This window comes from Sus scrofa, chromosome 17 (genome assembly GCF_054392235.1).
Source record: "Sus scrofa isolate SSC_HxYL_T2T_F1_AM1 chromosome 17, Sscrofa_HxYL_maternal_Yorkshire_Landrace_v2.0, whole genome shotgun sequence".
Classification (NCBI taxonomy): domain Eukaryota; kingdom Metazoa; phylum Chordata; class Mammalia; order Artiodactyla; family Suidae; genus Sus; species Sus scrofa.
In genome coordinates, this window is record NC_139399.1 from 41,038,489 (window position 1) to 41,061,603 (window position 23,115).

At 54.2% G+C, this 23,115-nt stretch overlaps 1 protein-coding gene across 3 annotated transcripts in view; it reads right to left on the reverse strand.

Annotated features, from left to right (window-relative positions):
• Positions 1-23,115, reverse strand: part of STK35 (serine/threonine kinase 35) — a 62,984-nt gene that overhangs the window by 12,461 nt on the left and 27,408 nt on the right. For 2 of the 3 annotated variants that reach the window (XM_005672793.4, XM_085003467.1), the window contains exon 4: positions 3,907-8,290. The exons of the other annotated variant lie outside the window; for it this stretch is intronic. The gene's annotated coding sequence lies outside the window, so the exon portion shown is untranslated. Of the gene's footprint in view, positions 1-3,906; positions 8,291-23,115 lie in introns of those variants that run through there. 3 annotated transcript variants of the gene reach the window in all.

The following is a 23,115-nucleotide window of genomic DNA, read 5'->3' on the forward strand; positions in this document are numbered from 1 at the left end:
GGAGAGAATGAAACATGCAGCCTTTCTCGAATAGTACCTGAACTTTGTTTTTTGTTTTGTTTTTGTTTGTTTATTTCTGGTCTCTTTGGGGCCTCACTGGCAGCACATGGAGGTTCCCAGGCTAGCGGTCTAGTTGGAGCTGTAGCCGTCGGCCTACGCCACAGCCACAGCGATGCGGGATCCGAGCTGCATCTATGATCTACACCACAGCTCACGGCAATGCCGGATCCTTAACCCACTGAGCGAGGCCAGGGATCAAACCCGCAACCTCATGGTTCCTAGTTGGATTCGTTAACCACTGAGCCACGAGGGGAACTCCCAGTACTTGAACTTTGAGCACCCCTTGCCTTTTTTGAGCACCTTAAAGGATGATTTTCCACTTAAAACAGTATTATAAAGATACCATTTACGGCTAATTTGCTGCATTGCATGTCAGGCACTAAATAATGGAATATATATGCACTATCATCAATTCTCAGAAAAATCTATGAAGTGGGTAATGGTGTTATTGCCATTTCACAGAGGAAACGGAGGCTCCGAGAGTACCAGGCCATGGTGGCAAGACCGTTAAGTGGCAAAGGAGTGAGCCCAGCCTCTCTAACTCTAGACTCCACCATACTATTTGGCCCAGAGCTGAGAGAGAATTTGCCACATCCCACAGCTGGTAGGAGGCCATGCAGGATCTGGATTCAGGTTTCTTGACTCCCGTTCCAACTGTTTTTCATACTCTGCTGCTTCTAGATTCACGGAAATATGTCAGATGGTGGGTGACGGGTGTCTCTTTCCACTGCCCTTCCCTCCCGGACACCCAGGGCTGTGGCCAATAGGCCAGCAAGAGATGCAGCAGCGCCTCTGGGCCTGCTTCCTGCTCCATCACCGACGTGCTGCATGATCTCATTCTCTGCTATGGACCCAACAACACAGGCCTGGGGACATAGCCCCATCCTGGCTGTGCGCCATGGGCCCAGCTCTCGAATGTTCTGGGTGTGTGGTTCTAACATTTTCAAACGGCTGAAGGAAAATTCTATTTCTTGACACTCTAGTGCAAATTCTATGAAATCCAAATTTCAGTGTCCATAACTAAAATCTAGCTGGCTCACGGCCACACTCAGCCGCTCACACGCTGTATGGGGCTGCTCGTGTGGGAAAACGGCAGAGCTGAGGGGCAGCGGCAGGGGCCACGGCCCACCCAGAGTCAAGTGCTGGCTTTCTGGTCCTTGACTGAAAAAGTTGGCTCATCCTTCTTCCTGATAAAAGAAATTGGAACCCAATAGTATCATCATCCACATGGGGTGATTCCTTCTCAAGTAGTGGGTTTCACTCCTTCTCAGAGGTTGGCGGGAATGAAATGGACTGTGAATTAACCGCAGGGATGGAGGGGGCGGCAGGCAGAGTGGGCCAGCTCGGGAGCCCTGGTTCATGTCCTGGGACTGCCCTCTACCCTGTAGGCTCCTGGGCAAGGTCCTCCCACTGTTCCTTGTCACCCATGCCCAGACTCGACACCTGAGCCCCTCAAAGTCGCTTCATTTCTGATCCCTGCCCTAGCTAACCCCCAGGGCCCAGGATACAGGGAAGAGGAAAAGCCCTGGAGTGGCCGCCATGGATGTGGCACGAAATCCTTCAGTCCTGCCAACCACCACGCGAAGTGGGTATTTATCACTTTGCAGATGGGAAAAATGAAGTCAGAAAGGCAATCTGCCTCAAAGTCAAGGAACCAACAGACAGCAGAGCCTGTCTTGTGTCCTCTGAAGCCTACGCCCCACGCCTGCTGGAGCAGTGACTGGATCTGAAACCACCTTAGCAGTACTGTGGTGTAGACATCTGTGACACCCACTAGGATGACAAGAAAGACAGTGACGAGTGTGGACAAGGATGCGGAAAAAGTGAAACCCTTGCTCACGGCTGGTGTGCCCTCTTTGGAAAACAATTTGGTAGGTCCTCAATAATTATGCTGTTACCATATGACCCAGCCATCCTACTTCCAGATATGTATGTGCCCAAGGGCATTAAAAACAGAGGCCACATAAAAGCTTGTATGTCAATATTCACAGTAGCAACAGCCCCCAAATGGAGAGTCCACAAGTCCATCAACTGGTGAGTGGAGATACAATGGGGCACTACCACATGATGGAATACTATTCAGCAATAAAAAGGAACAGAGCACTCATAGATGCTAACAACATGGATGAGCTTTGGAAACATTAGAGATAAAAGAAGCCAGACAGAAACTTTTGTGTCACATACTGCATGATTCCATTTATCTGGAATGTCCAGAACTGGCAAATCCATAGAGACAAAGGCAGATCAATGGTCACCTAGCACGGGTGGGGCTGGGGAGGTGTATTTGGGAGGGGATGACTGCAAATGAGCCTGTGTTTTTTTTTTTTCGAGGTGATAAAAATATTCTGGAATTAGATAGTGGTGATGGTTGCCCAACTCTGAATATACTAAAAACCACTCATGTGTACACTTCAAAGGAGTGAAATTATCTCAGCAGTTATTAAGAAGAAACATACTTGTGGGTTGTTCTCCAAGCTTGAGGCTAGTGCCTGGGCTAAGCACGCAAGTACCCTTTGCCAGAAGCTTCATCCTCAGCGGCCACTGGATACCAAAGTCTGGCCTGGAATGCAGCTCGCTGGCTCTCAGATTAGGCAGGAAGCCTGTCTTATCTTTTCCTCTGAATCTACATTCCAAAGTCCTGACTCTGTCCTGCTGCAGCTCTGTTCCTCCTGGGCTCCCCACGTCTCCTCAGGAGCCCAGGTTGGTGGGTTCCATGTCAAACACCAACTGTCCAGTTTTAGGCTTGGCAGAGGCTGTGCAGCGCCAGGAGTCAGGGCTTGGCGTGCAGCAGGTGCCTGGTGAATGCCAAACCTGTCTCTTTGGGAAAAGAAAACTACAGAACCATTCGTTGAGAGCCCACTAGGTGCTGGGCCCAATACTAGGTTCTTACTGAAACCTCAGGTGCTCTGAAGGTAGCTACCACTGCCTGCACTGTACACGAGGACAGGGACGTGCAGTGAGGCTGAATCTCCCCTCCCAGCCGCCACGTGACACGTGGCTTCCCCTGGTGCACCAAGCATGCACCCAGCAGTTTGGATTCCTCTGAGCTTTGGTTTTGTCATCAGCAGAGGGGCACATACCACACAAACCACTGGAGGTAACAGAAGCACATGGCTTTTAAGAAATGCCGGTCCTCTCTCCTCATGGAATCAGGCAGATCAAGATGAGCTATATATAGGAGTTCCTGTTGTGGTGCAGCGGAGATGAATCTGACTAGGAACCATGAGGTTGCGGGTTCAATCCCTGGCCTCGCTCAGTGGGTTAAGGATCCGGTGTTGCTGTGGCTGTGGTGTAGGCCAGCAGCTACAGCTTCAATTAGACCCCTAGCCTGGGAACCTCCATATGCCGCGGGTGCGGCCCTGAAAAAAGGACAAAAGAAAAAAAAAGCAAAAAAAAAAAAAAGATGGGCTATATATATATATATATATGCCCTTTCTCCCTCCCCCAGGCCGACCACTGCTCTCTGGAAGCAGGTGCTACCTCTTCAGCCCAGCCCCACCCTGCTCCTCTGAGAGCCCACCTCACTGCCGAGCTTTTTTCAAAAACATCCCCTTCCCCCTGCTGCTGTGGTTTGGAAAGTCCTCTCATCTCTACATTAAAAATCCTTGAGGGCGGAACTTGCGGAAACACAGAGCTGGGGCCGAAAGGAGGGGCTGGCAGAGCTGGCTGGGCCCCAGACTCTGGGGTGCACAGACCAGGCCTGGGGGGGCTTCCGGCCCCAGGTGTGGAGTGCGAGGACCACTCAAGGCCACAGGGCATCTTCTCATCCAAGGCCCGGCGTCCTCGTCTCCTGCTGCTCCTCCACCAGGACCCGAACATGGGAGGCGACAAAAGCACAAAGTACGCTTTTTCAAATCACATATGGCTTCTTTGACCCCATCAAATAACTTTATTCACACAAACGTCCCTTAATTTACAAAGCCTCAGTCATTCATACACATTAGGGGGATCCACAGTGTTCAAGGAACTTAAATATAATGTTATCATACCAACCCAAGTAAACCAAGTACAAAAAATATTCATATATAAAGTTGTTCACACGTAGGTCCTAGATTACCAGCTTCTGTGCAAAAAAAGAAAATAAAGAAAAATAGATTTATTAACTAGTCTTTGAAACTAACCTTGTGTCTGGGTTAAAACCTCCCTCACACCCAAGTTGGCCCCACGCGAATGTCAATCATTGCAACACACTCCCCTGCGCTGACTGAAAGAAGCGCCTGGAGCACAGCACGATTTTTTACATGTCCCCAAGTAAACTCCCTTCCTCCTGAGGCCTCTCAGGGAAGACCATGACCCCTGCAGTCTTCGGGGGCTCTGATGGCAGTGGAATCATCCCTTGGCTGTGGATCATGACATCAGCCAACCTCACGGCACACTCCTGGCTCCCCCTCTGCAGACAGGAGCCCCTGCCATCCACGCCTGGCAGGGCAGGATCAGAGATGGCCTGCACTGTCCCAAAAGCTGTGCCTCAGCCCCGAGCCGGGGGCCCGGGGAGCGGAGCAGGGCAAGCTTGGCAGCTCCCAGGTCACCAGGTCCAAGGAGACTCCAGCAACTGGGCTGCCAGACAGGCCCAGGTTGGGGAAAGGAGTAAGAACCCAAGAGCCCCACTTAGAGGCCGAGCCCTCAAGGTGGGCATGGAGGGAGCGGCAGGTGAGGGGCAGAGGTGAGCAGCACCCTCGGGGGGCAGGGCGGGGAGCCCAGGTGCGGAGCAAGGCAGGGTGGAGAGCTAAGGGGTGGAGGCCCTGCTCCCACCTCCCCAAGCTTCCTAGACACCCCAGGCTGAACCCAGGTAGCCATCCAAGAAAGATCTGTCTTCTACAAAGGTCGACAGCCAACAGCAGAACAAGAAAGAAGAGGTCCACGATGCCTGCTTTTTTCCTTTTCTTAGAAAAAGATTCAAGCCAAAAAAATTATCTTATTGCTCCAACACTGGTTTTCTAGGCATAACCGATATGTTAAGGAGAATCTTGGAGGGAGGGAGGGAGGCGGGGAATGTCCAGGGCCAAGAAGGCTGCGAGGAAGGAAGGTGGCGAGTGGTCTTAGCACCGCGGGGTCGGGGGCAGAGGGGGTGCAGGGCCCGTGCCCCCCCGCCTTCATTCGCTCTGGGGTCACCACCGGCAGTGCCACAAAGGAGGCCAGGGTCAAATCTCTACCCAGTGCTGGGCACGCTTCTCCTCCAGCTGTAAACAGGGTATTTCTTAAGTAAACATTGAACGTGCTCCCTCAGGAAGGCAGCCAGGGGCTGTGGACCACCTCTTGGTGAGGGGAAAGGGTTCCCCACCTTTCCCCGGGGACTCTGCGATGAGAAGAGGCCAAGGCCTGTGACCTTAGTCGCGGTGCCCAGGAGGGGGTCAGATGGATCCGGTCTCGCGGGGAGAGGCTGTGCATCCTCCTGGCTGGAGGTAAGAGGTGGGGACCCGCTGGGTGGGAGGAGGCAGGGCCTACCTGTCTGAAGCACACCTGTCCCCAGTGGGAGCTGCCCCCAGTGCCCTGTGGTGGGGAGTCACCTGCCTGGCTACAACTCTCTGCAAGGGGTGGGGGGACATCCTCCCGCGGGGCTGTGAGTGGGAGTGAGAGTTTAAGGGACCGATGGACGCAGACAGGGAGAGAGAAGCCACGCGCTTCCAAAGGAGCCGGGCGGCTGGCCGGGGAGGGCCGTGGCATAAGGCACTAGTACGATCCGTCTTGCTGATACCTCCCTGAGGGGGACGCGAAGCTCAGGTCCACAGGGCTGAGGCCCAGCTCCTCCCTCCAACAGCCTATCCTTTTCACAGGTCCAAGGGAAGAGACCAACTGACTTCTAGTTTAAAGGGTGGGAACTCCTAGGACTTGAACAGGACGAGCCAACTTGGTGGCGCTGAGATGACGCGCCCAGGAACGGCTGCCAGGCCCGAGCCCCGGGTGGAGACGGGGAAGAGGCAGGAAGAGGTGAGGAGGCTGAGCCCCAGAGGGAAGAGGTGAAGGGTGGCCGGGGGAGGGGACAGCTGCCTGGCCCAACCCAGGCTAGTCCGCCGACTGGGCAGAGCCGGCCTGGACGGTTGGGCTGACTTTCACCTGGCCGCCCCGGCTGGATGAAACAGAGAGCAGGGGAGGGAGACGAGACAGGCACTTGGGGTTACAAGCCGGGCCTCAGGAGCTCGGGAAGGTCTTGCCACCAAGCAAGGAAGGGCTGGGGGTCCTGCGAGACAAGGGTGCGTGGAGGCTGGCCACGCCGACCAAGGCCACCCGCCTTCCCTGTGACCCACAGCTCTGAGACCTCGCTCAGTCAGAGCTAAGAGACCCGGCGAGGGTGGGAGGGAACGAGAAGCAAAAGGTAAATAAGCTGTTAGACTTGAACCCTCACTAGGACCTCAGCGCGAGGGCTTCGGCCAGGGGGAGGTGGGGGTGCCGAGTGGGGACTGGGTTCGGGCGCTCATGTACAGAGAGGGCTGCCCTGCAGAGAAGGAGCGCCCGCAGCCAGGGGATGCTGCCCTCCCAGCTGCGGCGCGGAGCACACTCAGGTCCTGCTAACCACGGCCTGCAGTCTGTCTGCCCAGGAGGAAGCAGCCTTGGCATCTGAGGGGCTCGAGAAAAGGCGGAAAGCACATACTGCTGAGCCTGCAGGTCTGGGCTGATGCTGGGCTGGTCCCTCCCCAGCCTCTAGCGCCCAAGGGCTGCGGCTTTGCAGGGAAGCCCCCTTGGACACACACCAACTTAAATGCCTTCCAACACCTTCCCTAAGCATCCTAGGCTGGTTTAGAGAAAACGAAAAACACAAACACAAAACAAGAATTCCTTTTCCTTCCCTGCTTGGCCGTAATGGATGAGATGCCTCTGGAGCACCCAAAGGGGCTTCCAGGTGAGGGGGGACGCAGGCACAGCTCCCCTTCTCCTCGCAAGAGGACACCCCGCTTCAGAAGCCCAGGAGTAGGGAGGCAGCAAGGGTGCAGATGGAAAGCGGAACAAAGACGGTGGTGGTGGGGCTGAGGGGTCACGTCTGGCGAGCCCACAGGTGCCCAGTGGCCGCGTCTACCGTCAGCTTCCTGCACGCGGCAGGTCTGCCCTTTCCCATCAGACACGTTTCCACTGAGGCTGGGAGATGATACCCAACACTGTCACCATCTACCTGTGACACCCTTGGGCCTGGCACACGGGGCACACCCTCCTGGGAGGAGAGACAGTGGCAGCCAGTTCAGGACACCCTGTTCTTATGCCAACATGACAACTGCATCTCGGGCTCAGGTGGTCTCCGGCAACCCGGACATCAGGTGGGCACATCTGGGAAGACGACGATCCAGGAGGCAGTAGGTGATGGGTGCTAACCTCACAGGAGTGACAGATGCTGGCCGAAGACCCAGCTGTGTCCCGGGCAGAGGGTTTGGCACGACCGTTTTTCCTGGGGACCCTCCTCTGGGAGGAAGATCACTAACAGAAAGGTAGGCTTGTAGAGCTGGGGTGGGCGGGCCGCTCGGCCTCCAGGAAGGACGAGACAGTCACCGTCTGCCCCCCTCCCGGAACTCCCGGTTATTACAAGGGCAGTGGCAAGAACGGATTCCCACCACTGTAAGTCCTGGTGTGGCCTGGGGCTTCCAATGGCTGAAAGAACAAACCCGAAATGTGGATCTTCTTCCTTGTGTTCTCGGGGCCCAGCCCTGGTCTTTCCCTTCCAAGTGGTTCTTGGCTCTGAGCATCACCAAGGCCCAAGGGCCAGCCAGGAGCAGCCCACCAGGGGTCCAGCAGTTCCTGCCTCTGGTGGGGAGATGCACGGAGGCCTCCTGGCTTTATACCCCCGATTCCAGGAGAAATCCCCACGTTCTCCTTGGAGGGGCAGGCCTTCTCTGGGGAAGTGGGGTGTTACACTAAGAGCTCGCATAAGAGAAAGGCGGGGAAAACAAAGGACAAAACCAAAAGAGCTCCCTAACCCCTTATACAAATTAAAAATGAAATTTATACATATGCTTTGTCCATATTGAATTCTTTAAAGAAACTGGTGCCTGTCCACAGCATGGCTTTCTGCTCTTCTGAAGTCTTAATCATTTAAATTAAGAAAAAAAAAAAAAAAAAAAAAAAAAAAGGAAAAGACCAAGATGACAAAAAAAAAGCAAAACTAAAAGGAGGGGGAAACCCAAACAAAAGCTTCACATTGCTGGAGATCCAGCTGTTGGGAGATCGCCAACCGGCCAAGCCACCACCTGTACCCTCTGCTGTCCTCTGTGCGAGACGTGATGAGACTGTGGGTCCGAGGATCAACCTGAAAGAGAAGGCGGGGAGAGTGGACAGGGGGGTCAGTGGGTGTGGGGCACCTCCAAGTTTCAGAAGCCCCACCAGGTGCCAGCACGCAACCCAGAAGGACTCAGGGACCTGTGCTGGGGGCTGGGGAGGAGGCTCCTAAACACCCCACATGGGGTGAATCCGGCCTCACTACAACCACCGTGCCAGATACACACTATTCTCCTTTCTCAGTGCTGCGCCTGAGGTCATGTTGACTGAGGGGCAGAAGACTCTGGCTGGAAAGCCGGCCACACAAAGCCCAGCACGAACCCCATCCCTCCCTCTGGCTTCCCTGCACTGGTAGGAACAAGAGGTCACGGGACCCTCTCGGACTAATCGCGTTGCACTCAAAGTTCACAGCAACCCTCTCGAGTTTACTTATCCCATTTCAGTGACAAGAAAAGTGAGGCTGTGGCCTGAGAATCTGCACTGGTCATAGGAGGGACCACGCCTGCAGGCGGGGGCAGGGCTGTGCCCAGAGCTGCCTGCTGACTCTCACTGATACTGCCGTGGGCAGGAACAAGGTTCTGGAGCAGGAACCGTGGCCCAGTCCTCTGGTTCCTTGGTCTCGGCCCCTGTACCACATCACAGGTTATTATGAGGGCCCGATGGACTAACACGTAGAAAACTTACAGCAGGGTTTGGCTGGATTATCATCAGCTATTTTTTGGCAATGGCCTTGGTGCCAGGTCTCAACAAGACCAGGGGCCCATGTCTCAGGGACCTGGTCTCGAGGACGGCCTAGAATGTAAGAGCCCACAGAGATTAGCCCTGGGCCAGCCCCCATCCTGCCCAGTCTGAGCTGCCCTGAGCTGGGAGCTGCCTGTCCCGGAGAGCGTCAGCTACGAGTTTCTAAGTGCCCACCCTCGCCCTGAATGACTGAAGAAGACCAACCTTTCCCCGTGTGCCTGAACCCACCCCCCCAATGGCTTCAAGGCTCGATAAGCTCTCTGCAGCCCGACAGGTGTGCCCACCCAGCCCTGTGTCCGCCTCACCATTACCTGCCACCTGTACAGTCTGGCAACACTGGCCTGTCACCCTTGGGGCCTGGGGAGGCGCTTGGCTAGTCTGTGCGAGAGGCAGCAGGACACGGTGATTTTAGACAATTTACTTTCTACCTGTCAGCCTCATCCCCTCCTCTGAGAAACAGGGGCTCTTTTCCGAATAACTGTCAAAGACCCGGCCCACGGGAGGAACCCACCCCTTGATGAGGCCATCTTCTTCTAGACATTTGTCCCCAACCAGAGATGATGAGTGTGTCAAGTTTAAAGAGACCATGGTCCCCAGCCACTGAACCGTCCAAACTGTTTCTGGCCACGGGAAGGTGCCATGCAGAACGCTCGCCGCTGGAAGACCCCAACAAAGCCTTCTGGAAGCAACCTAGCAGCATTTTCAGAGCTTTGGATGTATTTAGACCCTGTAATTCTAGAAATTTAGTTTAAACGCTTATCCTAAATATGAAAATGACTTCATGAATAAAGATGTCCACTGAAGTAGTACTTAAATTGAGGCAATAACCCACAAAGCCAAAAATAAGATAGACTGAAGCAAATGATCCATCTACTCAATGATATATGACAGAGGAAATGAGAAGGCTGGGTGGCATTTTAAACGTTATGGCAGAAGCACTTCCATGGATTAAGTGGGGAAACAAGGCGGCTATGAAGTTGTGTGACATAGTATGACCATAGCTATGTAGAAAACAAAACCCACTGCGCATAGGAAATTTGGCAAGAAACACACCAAAATGTCGTAGGACTTGTCATGGGTGGCCTTTCTTCTTCCCCCGCGTTCCCTCTGTATGTTCAGTATTGAGTACATGTTGCATCGTCACCCTTTACTTTTTTGATGGGAAAGGCAGTGTGCTTTAATGAATAAGAGAGTTGGCGGCACCAAGAAAAGGTCCCAGAACCCAGGCTCCTTCATGCAGAGGACAGCAGAGATTTTTCCACACCTGGCGGACAAGAGGTGCTGCTCCTGTTTCTCTGCCTTCTTACTCCCCTCAGCAAACGTCCAACTGGTGGGTCTTGTATGCCAGTTTTTGACTTGGAAAAATTTAATCATCATGAGCACATCCTGTGGTGAGCAGTCCCAAACGCTAGGCTTTTTTTTTTCCCTCCCTTTTCCTGGCTGCCCTGTAGCATATGGAGCTTTGGGTGAGGGATCAAATCTGAGCCGCGGTCACAACCTAAGCCACGGCTGTGGCAACGCCAGATCTTTAACCCACTGTGCCAGGCCAGGGATCGAACCCACGTCCCAGCACTCCCAAGATGCTGCCTATCCCGTTGGGCCACAGCAGGAGCTCCTCTCAAACTCTAGCTTTATTCGGCAGACCTAGTGCCTTCTTCCTGCTGCTTTCAGTAGGCGAAGCAGAGCCATCAGATGGGGGCAGGGAGGGGTGGGGGGGGGGACCTACCATCTGAGACACGAAGTCTGTGCGAGATACGACCAGAAAAGCCTGGTAGTTGTATGCTCATGTGTGAGGTGCTAAGGTAATTTTTGGAACCAGCTATGATCTTTCAACACTGCTTTTCCTCCCTCCCTTGGTAGGACCTGAGCTGATGACAACCTCAGACAGACGACCATCACAGCAGGAAGGGGGCCCATGGCTGCTGCAGCTCAATCAGGGAGGCAGAGATTCAGAAGCCAGCAATCTCTTACATAATAAACTAGTGGGACAGAGTGTGCCTGTAGAAGGTCAAACCAAGCGCCCAGCACTCTGAGAGACTGCCCGACACACCAGCGTCATGACGCTGTGATCACCGGGGTCCCCTGCCAGGACGCACGACTGACATTTCCCCCAGGCTCCTCCACCCTCCCTCCCTCCAGCTTTGGCGCTGGCTCCGGCCCTCCCGGCAGGATGTCTCAGTCCACAGGCCTGCCTGCTTCTCCCTGGTCGGCAGGGGAAAGAGAAACAGAGCTGTTTCTTCCACAGGAGACCTAACTGTGGCTTCCTCTCCCGTCTCCCATTAGAGAAGGTGCCTCTTCCCCAGGAGCCAGTGGCAGCCACCTCCCTGCAAGACAGTGGGGGACCTTCCTCAGCCATGAGCAGGAAGGGCTCAGACCACATGGCCCTGGGGTCAAGGAGCAGGCCTCCCAGGCACCTGTTGGAACAACAAATGGCCCAGGTCCCAGCCCGGTGGGCCCTCACCCTTCATCCTAGCAGGTGCCACACCTCCACTCCCAGGCCCCGGGCTGCGGCTCGACTGCCCGATTACTGGCTTCAGCCAGCCTTGCCTGGTCCCTCTCAGTTGGAACGCTGACTTCAGACCACAGAGCCCTCTCGGAAGGCAAAGGCACCCCTCTGAGCACCATGAAAAAGGGTGATGTGATTAGCCTGTAGGTGATGTCGATAGGGCACGCCTGGCCGGCACCTGCCCAAATTAGCTCAGAGTGAGGACTTAAGGAGGCAAGAGGCTCAGAGATGGAGCTGCCCGCCCCAGGTCAGGGCTGTGGAGCAGCAGAAGTGTGCTCGGGCACTGGCCAAAGCCCTTCCGGTAGTGCTTCCAGAGCCAGCTCTGCCAGGGCCTCTGACAGCCTGCACTCACTTGGTCTCCTCCGGGAAAGGTGTCGGCGATCCGGGAAGGTGCTGGCTAACGTTTCTCTTTCTTACTCCGGCTCTTAGGACTACATTCCCTCAGTACATCTGACTTATTTCTCCACAATTGTAATAGCAAGCACTGACTCCGCGCTTAGTTATGTGCCAGGCATGTTCTCTTACGTTTAAAGGTCGGACTCGTTTACGTGTAATAACCGCAGGCTGTCTACCCTCCTCCACTGCTTTCCACTGACTGGGGTCACGGTCGGGGCTGTACCATCTCCTGGCTCGCTTCACCCAGCCACCCTACGAGGTAGGAGCTGCTGTCGCCCCAGCTTCAGAGACGGGAAACTGAAGTCCACAGACAGGATCTGCATGGCTAATAAGTGGTAGAGAAAGAGCTGAACTAGGGCTGTCTTACTCCAAGGCTTCTGCTTTTAATGGGTAACTTTGTAATATAAGAGCCCTTCCTAGAGCAACAAGAAGAGCCTAAGAAGGGTTTAAAACCCATTTAATCCCTTCATCTGTAAACAGATTCACTCAGAACAGGCTTGTGGAAGGCTTGGCTGAGGTACCTCCGCACAGGTCTGGGGTCCAGAGCACCAAAGGGGGATGCGCTGCCAACCAGGCTGTGAGCAGCCTTCTGGCAAGTTCCTCCGCCAGCCAGGCACTTGGCTGGTCTGTCCAAGGAGACTGGGGAACCAACCTGCTCCCATGAAGACCAACAGAAGCTGGTGGAAGCGGAGGAGGGGCTGGCAGTGACGGGGGTGGGGACTGACTGGGCTCACAGGTTACCCCCCTCCCCTAGTCCTGAACTTGGAGACTGGGAATGGCAGGGCGAATAAAAGGCTACCCTTTATCCTAAAAGTGTGGCCTTCCTACTTTGCTGGTGTCAAAATGCCCTTTCTTTGGTGAGATGATGATGAAAGTAAATGGGAGTGGTTCAAAAACTCTTCCATGTAGGAGTTCCTGTCATGGCGCAGCAGAAACGAATCCAACTAGGAACCATGAGGTTGTGGGTTTGATCCCTAGCCTTGCTCAGTGGGTTAAGGATCCATCATTGCCGTGAGCTATGGTGTAGGTGGCAGACGTGGCTCAGATTTGGCGTGGCTGTGGCTGTGGTGTATGCCTGCGGCTGCAGCTCCAATTAGACCCTAGCCTGGGAAACTTCCATATGCCACGGGTGGGGCCCTAAAAAGACCAAAAAAATAAAAACTCTTCCATCTCCTACCCCACCCCTTACCGGCTGGCCTTTAAACTATAATGTCCTTTGAAATGTGTAAGTTTGGCAACCACGGGATTTGAAAAGCTCAGGGAGCCACAGCTATGTTTTACCTCAGCACTCTAGCCCCCTATCAGGGACGCTGGCGGCTCTGCTGTTTACATTATCCCACCTCCTTTTCCCTCTGGCAAAGGCGGAGGCAGCTACTTCCCCTCTGGGGTGGGCCGGGAAGACTGCCAGCAGCGGCTGCGGCTGGGGGGGGGGGGGTGGAGGGGGCAGGGGGTGGGGGGTGGTGGTGGAGGGGGCAGGGATATCTACCTTGCTGGTCAGTGACGCTGATGGCCTTTTTGGTTCTTAGGGTGTCACACACTCAACTATCTATGACTGATCTAAAGTCAAAGCTTAATTCAGGACATTTTGCTCCTGTGTTTTCAAAATGGTTTTCAGGAGGAGGGCAGTGGAGGTGGTGGTGGAGGCGGCGGGAGGGCAGCTCTCTGATCCCCATGGGGAAGGATTTGAGTCTCCGCCACACCTTCCCCATGAGGCCCCAAGGGCGGCCAGATGGTGGCATCTTTCCATCTCCTCAGGCCTGCAGGTGGATTTCTGAAGTCCTGGGACCTAGAGATCTAAAACGCCACCTGGCTGTTTGGGCAGACCAACTTTCCGCGGCTTCACACAAAACGGTCCCAGCTACTCATTCAAAGGGTGGTCAGTGCCCCAGGGAGCACTGGCACTTGTCAGGAGGGCTCCCGACCAGCCTGCGGGCTTCAGGGGTGGCACCTGAACCGGCGCTCCACGCTGCCAGGGAAGCAGGGACGTGAAGCCAAAGTCCTCAGAGTCTCACTACTTTACACAGTCTCATCACCTGTCCACGGGAAAGCCGTCTCCATTGGCAAGGTCAAACGGCTAGTAAATAGTTAACGGGGTTTCAAATCTACGGTCTAGTGTTCTCTATTCCTCTCTGCCTCTCATCTACTTAACAGGAAAGAAAGTCATCTGACTGGCACACAAGTTACGGTGTTACCGGGTGGAAGCCAAGAACTCACCCCTCCCTAGAGCCCCCTAATGTCCTGCCTGCCGGTCTCACCACCGAAGCTAATGACACCTGTGACAAACGAGACATGGCGCAAGGCCTGATAGGCAAAGCCGGCTTTGTCCAAGCTAAGAGCCACGCAGGAATCATCCCCATTTTACAGATGAGCGAACCGAGGCTCAAGGTACTCATTTTTAGCATCTCATGCTGGGGAGGCCCAGAGGCAGGGTAATCTCAGGGTCACAGAGGGCAGGCCTCTCCTTCAAAGCAGGATTAGCTTCAAAATGAGTCATTTTCATTTGTTTCGTAACCAAGACAGCTGGCTCTTCACACTCAGATACCAACATGCTAGTCCCGGGGGTGGGGGTGGGAGGGTCAGCAGCCCTGGCACCACTGTCTCTTCTGATCCGTCAGAGGGGCCGAGCCCAGGGAGCCGAGCTTTCTGGTGCGTCATTCCTCTAAGGCTTAGCTAAGCCACAGCGGTGCTCAGAGTAGGGCAAAACCAGGGACAGCCGTGCTGTGGGCAGCTCACAGCACAGCGGACGAGGTCCTGCCATCAGGGTAAAAGGAAACAGAGGGGACACTACAAACGGAAGACTGGTGTTTCCAGTCTCCAGGTCTACAGAAGGGCCACAGTGTCAGGGAGAGGGAACAGAGGTCAGGTCATCAAAGCTCATCCAACAGCTGCTTCATGGCAAACATGACCACCTGCCCTGCTTTACAGTCTGAGCCCTGACCAGAGGACCAAAACACAGCACAAGTCCGCGCGCAGGTCCCCAATGTGGCGGGAGTGCCATTCAAAGAGCACAGTTGACAGGACAGCAAACAGCTGGTGCTCTGGCGAGCAAGCGGGCTTTGGAGCAGGAAGACCTAAAATGTACACCCCAGCCCAGCCAATTACTAGTGCTCATCTTTACCAAGTCTCAGCATTCTCAACTTAAAATGTGCAAATTCTATCTTGCAGGGTGTGATGCCCAGTAATGGTATTTGTCATGGGCACAGTGAGACACACAGGAGGTACTCAGTTAGCCAGCCATGATGGCAGCCTTAAAGTCACATCCCCAAATAAAAACCCCACAGCAGTCACTGGCTCAGGCAAAAGCTCCAGACAAGACAAAACGGCCCTGTGTCCGTCCTCCCTGAGGTGATGCTTCCTTTCTGCTCCGGGTCTCAGGAACTGCGGGTCTGGCTGCCCGCCCCACCTGGCCCTTGTGCAAGCCTCCTTCAGGACGCGTTCCCAGGGGCCCAGCCTCTGCAGGGACTCTGGTGAGCAGGCTCAGAAGGACCACACCTGCCACCGACCATGCCCGTGTCCTCCTCCCATGCCCGAACTACAGGCTTCCTTGGGGACAGGGCTTCTCTGAAGCTGCTCAGGTTGCCAGGCCCAGAAGGAACTAGAATACCAGGTGACTGATAGGAACCGGGAGCTAGTGCACCGCGGCAAAAAGTTAATTTACCAACTTCGCGGACTCATTCACTCAGCACAACAGGAGTTCCATATAAAAATACGGCTATAGAACCCCTGCCCTAGGTTGAGTTCCTGCCAAGCACCCCAACTAGCCAGGTGCCGGGAGGAGCTGGGGCTTTGCTGGCACTGTTTTCCTCCCTCGATTCCCCCCACTGCCCAGGGCTGTCGGAGAAACGGGCAAGGGAGCAAGGGTTTCCTGACACGACGCAGCCTGTCAGGTACAGAACCACGAGGCTCCTCCACGATGACTCGCCTTCATGACCTGCTGCAGGGGGGCAGGCTGGCCCTCACGGGGAGAGGAAACGGAGCTGCCTGCAAACACAGCCTGCTGCATCCGGAGGGGGCTTGAAATCCAGGTGTGGCTAGTGGGGGCTGGCCTGGCCCAGAGGGCACCCCCTGCCTGAGTCAGTCACGGTAAGAGGCTGATGAGAAGGGCAGGGTAAGGACCCAAAGCCTTGGGTTTGGCCTCAACTCTGTGCTAGTCCCAGGTCCTAAAGGCCCACTGTGGCCTCCTTCCAGGCCCAGCCACCTGCAAAACAGCAACCATGCCCAGCCGCTCTCCTTAGCTGACAAGCGGCTCAAGGGGTGATGGGGTTGTGGCCAGGTACGATGGCTCCCTGTCTCCACACTCAAAGCGCACGAACTGTGGACACAGGCGGTGGCTCAGGGCAGCTCCACGAGGAAGTAAGCACCCGCCCTGGGGCAGCCAGGGGTCTACTCCTGGCCTGAGAAGCCACCCCACCCATCTTTCACATCCTTCTCACTTACTCACGCGTGCCCAGAGCAAGCGCCCTGTGAGTGCTCCGAGACACAGACTGGCGCCCAGGCCCTGACAGCACAAACACAAACTGAGCTAAGTACCCCCACGTGGCCGCCCATGGAGAGGCTGAAGCAAAATGCAGGAAAGGGAAGAAGGATCTCGTCTGGGGGGAACCTGGCTTCCGGACTCACCTGCCTCTCCCCATTCTTCCCTGGGGACCTCGATGCTGAATCCTCTGCCCAGGGGCTTGGGACCAGAGGTCCTTAACCCAGGGGTCCTTCTAACTCCAAGGATGGGCAACATCCCGCCTGAAGGCGCAGGAAGCATCACAGTGTGTGTAAACCGTGTGGATTTTTCTGGGGGGGAAAGCCTCAGTATTCAGATTCTGAGAAGAGTCCCAGGGAGTACTGAGAACCCAGAGAACCTTTGTAGGCTTTCTCTGGATTGAGAACTTCTCATCAGAAGGCAGGGCAGGAGTGCTACAGAAGAGGAGCAGGCTGGGAGGGCAGTGCTGCAGGGCCGTTCTAGCTCTCGTGCCAAAGCCCTTCCGAACAAGAGGGAAAGTGAGGCCTCTCTCCTACAGGTTTTCAAGCAGAACCTGTGACGCCCGTGGCGCGGACGAATATCACCAAGAAGAGACAAACCTGTGGCCCACTCAGCCGGAGGACACATCTCAGAGCAGCAACTGGAGGCCTGGTGTACAGCAGGGTGCAGCTGAGACAGGGAGGAGCAGAGCTTAAAGCTAGGACAGTGCGAACACAAGGCAGCTTTATATCAAGAATGTCTGGAGTTGTCTAGTTGCCTAGCAGTTAAAGGATTCAGTGTTATCACTGCTGTGGTGTGGGTTTGATCCCTGGCCCAGGAACTTCCGCATGCTGTGGGTGTGCCCCCCCCAAAAAAGTCTGATTTCAAGCAGGGAAGGGCTCGCTCCTATGCAAACTGCAGCAATCAGTTATCGTGAAGCTCCTAGAAACAGAAGTGATGGTGTCACCACTGCTGACTTGCCTGATAGTGTCTTAAACCTTCTGATTCCTTGAAGTGTACAGCCCCAAATGCTAGGGTTTTTTTTTTTGGGGGGGGGGTCTTTTTGTCTTTTAGGGCTGCACCTATAGCATATGGTGGTTCCCAGGCTAGAGGTCCAATCGGAGCTGCAGGTGCCGGCCTACACTGCAGCCACAGCGACATGGGATCTGAGCCATGTCTGCGACCTACACCACAGCTCATGGCAACACCAGATCCTTAACCCACTGAGCGAGGCCAGGGATCGAACCCATGTCCTTATGGATGCTAGTTGGGTTCTCTAACCGCTAAGCCACGATGGTAACTTCAGTATTTTTAATTTAATTTTTAGTAGAGTTTGCCAAGTGCACAAAAGAAGAATCACCAGACAAGACCTAGATTCTGAGGTTTGTCTGGAGGTCTCTGGGGATCTGCACACAGACCCAGTTAAACCCACTCTTTTTGGCCTTGGGAAGTCACCAGGCGGGCTGGGCCTGGCGGTTGGTGATTTCCCTTAACCAACTCAGTGGGTACTCACTGGGTGGAGCTCACTCAAGACAAACTAAGGGGGGATTTTTGTCACCAAAAACAGACTGGGTAATTGGCAGTCAGCTGTGGGGATACCCTAACTAATCCCCCCCTAACTTATTAAGTGCAGGGATGAAATGAAAGCTGCCAACGGCCTCAATGGGCCCCCCAAGAGACTGGGGTTCAGCTGCAGCTGCTGTGATTAGCAGAGAAAGGGCTCAGGGGAGAGGCTGGGTCCTAGAAGAGGTCTCCTCAGGGCCCCCAGCCAGGAGGAAGATGGCCAAGGAGCTAGCTGTCAGAGCTCAAGGGGAGACCCCCCTCCGCCACATACACACGGGGATGGGACAATTAATTTGTGGTTAGGAACGGCACGGATCAGATAAGGTCATGTCCAGAGTGGTCTGGGCCAAAGAAGACCATATGGACTTTGATGACAGCAAGCAGTTCAAGGCCTGGTGTGCTGGGGGAAACTCACTGGGGGGCGCTTGCTAAGGGGCTTAGTGCTCTCTTAAGGGAAAAAAAGGGCACTGCAAATTGTTTGTGAGAAGTGAAATAAAAACAAATGATGAGCCTATGAGCTTTGGCAAAAATAGGAGAGGGACGACTCAAAGCCACCATTTACTGGACTCCAGTGTGCTAGGAACTGTGCTGGATACTTTGTTTTCCGCGCATTCAGTCCTCACAACAGCATCCAGTGAGTTTTGTGTTAAATGAGCCTCATTTAATAGATAAGGAAATGGGGGTCCCGAGAAGTTAGGTGACTTTGCCCAAAGCACCCCGCCAGTAAGACGCAGAGCTGCGATTCAAACCAAGGTTTACCAGCATTATCAGGTTGAGAAGCAAAAAGGGACACAGAGGGTCTCTAGTCACCTCGTCAGCAGTGGCCCCGTCTCCCCTCCTTTGCTTGGGGAGGTGCCAGTCTTGAACCTTCCGAAGTCTCGCACCTTTGGTAGACCTGCGCTGTCAGGTATGGCATCTCAAGCTCTCCCCTCACTGTGACTGACTCATCTGCCAAAAAGCCAGCCTTGTACACCACCCAGCACCTTTGCTGCAAGACCAAGTTCACCCTCCTTAGGCTGACACTTGAGACACTTGGCATCTTGGTGCTACCTTCACTGTCCAACTTGAGCCTCTTGCATGAACCAGCCCAAAGATCTGCTCTTTCCACCAATTCCCAGTGTTTTGCCTTTGCTCACATGGTGTCCCCTGCTTAGAAGACCCATGTCTGTCTTCCTTTCTTCAAGGGCCATCTGAAGTCACAGATTCTAGGTGTTGCCATTATTTACCTCCTAACAAGGAGCCAGCAGCTGATGCTCTGAGCTCCTGGGAGCCCTGAGACAGGACTGCTGCCACATCTCTGGAAGCTCTGGCTATGGAGCTGGCACGTGCCAACCGTGTGGCCAGTGGAGCAAATCACTTACTCTCTGGAGTGGGAGCGAGGCAGACACCATTATATAGGATGCACGTGATGATTTAATAGGATCGTAAACAGAGTATGAATGGGGCAAAGTGCACATGCTCGGTACGTTTAGGTGGGAGAAGGTGCCTCCCCAGCCCCTCTCCACCTCCGTGCCTTACAGATGGTAACGGCTCCAGGCTGCACCACACTCATTCTTAAACAGAAATAAATATGGCACATACAGGACCGCTAGCATGGGCTAGCAAGGTGCATCTCCTAGCAAGGCGCATCTCTGTAAGAATTTGCTAATAAACTAGTGCAAAAAAAGCTCTCCCAGGTTCCCGGGAAGGAGGGCTGTCAGGAGGTAGGGGGTGGCCAGCAGACACCCCAAGGCCCATAGAGAATTCAAACTAAGGCAAGAATATAACAGGAGAGCTGAAGGACTGCCTTGAAGCCCCCACCCCACTGGCCTGACGTCAGGTTAAACCCCTCTGCTCCTGGTATTTGCACTTAGAAACCCGAAGGCAACTGAGACCAGAGACTTCCCCCGCCCCCTTCCCCTGTAACACTCTCCTTAACCCCATATAGAAAGTACTTCCTAATGTACAAATGAAAGTGGCTCTTAAAATCAATTTCACAGCCAGTAATCATGGTTCTGATGTTACATAACTATTAAACACACACACACACACACACACGCACGCACGTGCACGCCCCCCCCCCCCCCTCCGTGAAATGCCATGGCTAGAAAGCTGCTCTTTGGCAGAACTGCCAGCCTGCCCAGGTGACAGGACACTACAAAGGTTTTCAGCTCTATCAAAGCAAAAGTCATGTAAAAAATAAAAGGTGATGTTCTTAAGATATGATTATAGCAGAGTAAACATGCAAATAAAGACTCAGAAGAGCCAGACACATCAGTCAACTAATGAGAAACTGATCACAAAGGGCAAGAACAAAACACATCGAGACTCAGCTCCCAATAAAGGCAGTGAGGGCAGATCGGGGTCTCCGGAGGTCACTCCATGCCCAGGAAGGTGCTTTATATGTTCGGCCCCAAATGTGAGAGTCAACAGCCTTGAGAGGACCCAGACAATGACTCACAACTTGCCACAGATACCCGGCTAGAGGAGAGAGGGTGGGTTGCCGAAACAGGCAAGATGCATTTGTGTGTTCCTCCTCCGCAAAAAAACCCCTCTGCTCTAGGTGCTCACTCTCTCGCGTGGGGCTCTGCTCCCCTGCCCAGTGACTCAAGCTACCGCCAACAGTCACCCTTGAGCCACCCCTTCCTTCAACCTCCTTCAGTCCATCCACCCGTGAGCCCTTCAGAAATTTCCAAAACACACCCTGGATTCAGTCTTCTCTGCCTGCTGTACCATCCACTCGACCGGGAGAACCAGCTTCCTAACTGGGCTGCCTGCTTCCACGCTCCTCTCTCGGTTCCACTGGCCAGAGCCAGCTCTGGAAACACGTGAATTGGATGGTGAAAGTTACCGTGTGGCCGTTTCCGAGGACCTACAGATCAGGCACGAGTCTCGGCCTTGCCCACCTCACTCCTCCCAGCTCCTGGCCCCTCTGCTCGGCAGAGGCCTCATCCTTTGGATCTCAATGGCAATGTCGCCTCCTCACAAAAGAGGCTTTTCCTGACCTCTTGGGCAGGTGCCCTATTTTCTGCTCTTCCCTCCCTGCAGACATGCCTGAAATTCTACCTGTAAGACAGTCTTTCCTGTGAGGACTTTCCTTTCAAGCTGAGTATGTGTAAGGGCGCCAAGAGTAGGGACCAGGTCTGGTTTTGCACTGATGCCTCACAAGCACCTTCCACGGTGCCTGGCACACACACGGGCAATCAATAAAAAATGAACAGGCCTTTCTGAGGTGCGTGGTTTCCTTTCTATCCAAGACGGGGTGGAAGAACGAGAACCTGCACACCTTCTGAGGTACTACGTCTGTCTAGCTGTTACCAGCACGGCAGGATTCAACACCTGTGGAGCAACTACTGCGCGCCCAGCACCCCTGGGCTACTTCGACATGAATTTTCCATTCACTCATGACAAGCCTATGGGTGTTAGCACCCCCACTTTGTACACGAAGACTCCTAGGCTCGGAAAGGCCTAAGGTTTAGAGGGACTAAGGCCACCTCCACGGCCCTAGCCAGGCACACCAGCAGGTGCTCAATACATCGCCTGTGGGACGAATAAGTGAAGTTTCTCTGTCCAGTTCAAAGCCATGTCTAAGGCTCCACTTGGAGACAGACGTCAGCCCGACCTCCCATTCTGCTGCTTCCCCCTTTCCTATACCCCACTGCCACCTTCTGCTAAGAGGGACCTCCCACCCTACCACAGTGGACTCCCAGGGGCCTGTTATTCCCCTGCTGGGACTTCCCCCGAGCATCTAGACTTTGCCTGCTCCAAAGCCCACTTCCCCAGGGCTAGGCAAGCCCCAGAGAGGTTCAATTGTTTTCCTCCTCCTCTTCCCCCATGGAGCAGGAGGCCCGCAAGACCTCACCTCTTCCTCAAGTCAAATGCCTGGGGGAAAGCAAGCAACAATTAGGAGTCACCTCCTAGAACCACACCTACTGTGAAACTCAGGCCTGAGGGAGCAGGGGGAAGTGGGCCAGAGGGGTCCTTTTGTAATCTGGCTTTCCAGGTGAGGAAAGCACTGCCAACAGCGACCAGTCCACAGCCCCGTGCTAGGTACAGAAGGAGAGAAGAAGAGAGGTCTGGCTTAGAACCCGGCAGGCCCTCCTTGTTCTCAGGCCTAGATCCAAGCTTTCTGAAAACAGCATGGTAAGATGCTGAGCACATGGTGCCTTTACCCTCTTCTGCCAGGCTAGTTCTCCGACCTGAGCGTGTATCAAGCATCACCTGGGGGTTCTTATTCAAACACCTGTTCCCCAGCGTCCAGCTCTGCAGGTCTGAGGTGGTGCCAAAACCAGACATTTCTGGGAATTCCCTTGTGGTGCAGCAGGTTAAATATCTGGCATTGTTACTGCAGCAGCCTGGATAGCTGCTGTGGCATGGGTTTGACCCCTGGCCCTGGTGGGGACCTTCCACATGCTGCAGGTGCAGCCAAAATAGGAAAAAAAAAAAAAAAGCATGCATTCTAAGAAGTTTCTAGGAGATGCTGCCAGCCTGGGGACCACACTCTGAAAACCACTGGTACTAAGGTTTGTCGTGGACACTGCGTGTGTGGTGGGGAGTGGGAGCTGGTGAGGAGGAGCCAGGGAGGAATGTGGCAAGAGCTTGTTGATTTTGAGTCAAGTTCACAAGGACAGACTCTGGATCTATTAGGTAGAACACGTCTTACTCCTCGTATCTTCAGTTCCTTCCACTGATCAAGTGGGAACAATCTTTCTAAACCTTACCCAGCCCCCTACTATTAGGCTGCAGAGTCTGAAGAAGCTTTTCCGGGCCTGCCTACAGCATCACCAGCAGACTTCCACTGAGATGGACATACAAGAGGTGGTGGGGAATCAGAGTTCCAGGGACAGCTGTCCCCCTGCTGCAGGACTTCCTAAACACTGCGCTGGAGGGACAGGCTCTCCAGGCTACACCTGGTTGGGTCCCCAGCCCTGAGATGCTCAGGGTGGGGGCAGGGAGGAGGATCTCTGGATGGCGTCAGTGGTGACATCTGGATTTCAGTTTAGGCAACTGGCCTGAATGCCCAAGCAAAAAAAAAAAAAAAAAATTTTTTTTTTTGAAGGTACAAATTGCCCTGTTGTTTGGTCTCGGGTGTGGTATATTTCTGCTGTCCCAAGCACACCCAGGGCTCCTTCCAAACATTCGTCACATCCAAGCCTGCAATCTGGTTACTAACAACAAATGAGTCTTTACTTGTGACTCCAGCTCTCCTTATGTCTGG